We start from the raw sequence: 2,321 nt of genomic DNA, 5'->3' as shown, positions 1-2,321 counted from the left end.
TGGCACGCTGGCGGGGAGGGGGCAGGACTGCAGCCGACGCCTGGGCCCAGCGCGGGGAACTGCTGAGCGTCTCTTCCCTTACCCTGCGGGGTTGGCCGGGCCGGAACACTCCGACCCGAGGTTGGTTGCGGCTGCGGGGCTAGCGGGCTCGGAAAGCCCTCCTTCTCTGGAGCGGAAGCGGGAACAGCTGGGGCGCGCACCGCCTGGGCGCGGGTAGTCGGGGGGACCCGAAGGGCCACGGAAACGGGCTCGCGGGGAGAAACGCGTCTGGCGCACGCGTGACCTCCTGCCGTTAGAGCACTTTCGCAAGGAGCCGGAGCGATAGGGACTAAAGTTTAGTCAGCAGTTCACCTTCACGTTGTATTCTCAAGATTCGTACAGAGTAGGCACTTGGTAAATGCTAAATGAATATTGTAATAGCATTCGTTAGCGATGCTCTTGTGTATGTGGTAAAAACCTGCAGCTGTACAAAGCTTTCCTTTGCCAGGCACTGATCCCAGTATTTTACATCTGGTAACTAAATCGATCCTTTGAATAACCTGTGAGGTAGGTATTTAAGGGCCACAGTCAGTTATCTGAGCTCTTTGACCCAGGTGTGTCTTTACAGGATTTTTCAAATTTTAGAAAGCTAAGAGACTATGAGGCCGGGCGCAGTGGCTCACGCCTGTAATCCCAACACTTTGAGATCCCGAGGCGGGCGGATCTCCTGAGGTCAGGCGTTGAAGACCAGCCTAGTCAACATGGTGAAACCCCATCTCTACTAAAAATACAAAAATTAGCCGGGCGTGGCGGCGGGCGCCTGTAATCCCAGCTACTCGGGAGGCTGAGGCAGGAGAATAACTTGAACCTTGGAGGCGGCGGTTGCAGTGAGCCGAGATCGCGCCACTGCACTCCAGCCTGGGCGACAAGAGCGAAACTCCGTCTCAAGAAAGAAAAAAAAAGAAAAGAAAGAAAGCTAAGAGACTGAGAATAAAAAGTTTATATTCAAATTCAAGAAAGAAAGTGGAAGACAGACAATTGTTTGTCCTCTTATCCCAAGCTGTAAATAAATATGAAATCCAGATTGCGGGAAACCAGCCCCAACCAAGAGCTGTGCATTGGTAAAAACCTATGTAAGAATAGTTCTTTGCCTGTTCGTGGAGACTGTTTTGCCAGAAGGTTCTCCTTTGCTAGGCAAGAAATAAAATCAACCTAAAAAAAAAAAAAACCCGAGCCGGACGCAGTGGCTCACACCTGTAATCCCAGCCCTCAGCACTTTGGGAGGCCGAGACGGGCGAATCACGAGGTCAGGAGATCGAGACCATCCTGGCTAACACGGTGAAACCCAAGCTCTACTAAAAATACAAACAATTAGCTGGGCATGGTGGCACACGCCTGTAGTCAGCCTGGTGTGAATGCAGGAGGCGGAGCTTGCAGTGAGCCAAGATCTCACGCCCCTGCACTCCAACCTGGGCGACAGAGCCAGACTCTGTCTCAAAAAAAAAAAAAAATTGCCAAAGATGGTGTGTGCTAAGAAAAATACGGTATGCTTCACGAATTTGCATTTCATCCCTGTGCAGGGGTCATTCCAATTTTGGTATATGTGCTACCCAAGCAAGCACAGTGAAACCAACTGTTTCAGGTAATATTTGAGAGTTGGTCTCTTTCCCCCACCGGCATATGTAACACCCCCAGAGAGTCTGGGGGAATACCCTGAAATCAGACATGCAGTAAAACTTACATGCTTATTCATACTAAGTAGAAAGAATACAGAATATAGACCGTAAATAGCCTCAGGTCAAAATGTGCTACCAAATGAATTTATCCCCAAAAGCTATGCAGAGCTTTTTGGATTTCAGAATTGCACGAAGAGGCTATTTATCCTGTATCTCCATGTCAAGGATGAAGCTGAGGCACAGATGGGTCAAGTAACTTGCCCATGACTAAATAGCTAGAAAGTGGTGGAGTCTGGATTTAAACTCAAGGAAGCTGGTTCTGGAGCCCTATGTTGTTAACAGAAATACTATAATGCTTCCAATTTAACACCATTTTATCTCATTTAGTTATTACAACCACCTTATACTAGGTTGAACAATATGAAATTGCCAAAATTTGCCCTTTTTAAAATGTTTTTGAGACAGGGTCTGGCTCTGTCACAGAGGTTGGAGTACAGTGGCGTTATCTTGGCTTATTGTAGCCTCAACCTCCCAGGCTTAAGCATTCCTCCCACCTCAATCTGAGTACCTGGGACCACAGGCCCGCACCAACATGCCCAGCAAATTTTTTTTTTTTTTTTTTTTTTTTTGAGGAGTCTTACTCTGTCACCCAGGCTGGAGTACAGT

This window comes from Rhinopithecus bieti, unplaced genomic scaffold (assembly GCF_001698545.2).
Source record: "Rhinopithecus bieti isolate Rb0 unplaced genomic scaffold, ASM169854v2 scaffold_4758, whole genome shotgun sequence".
Lineage (NCBI taxonomy): Eukaryota > Metazoa > Chordata > Mammalia > Primates > Cercopithecidae > Rhinopithecus > Rhinopithecus bieti.
Note: the sequence above shows the minus strand (reverse complement) of the source record.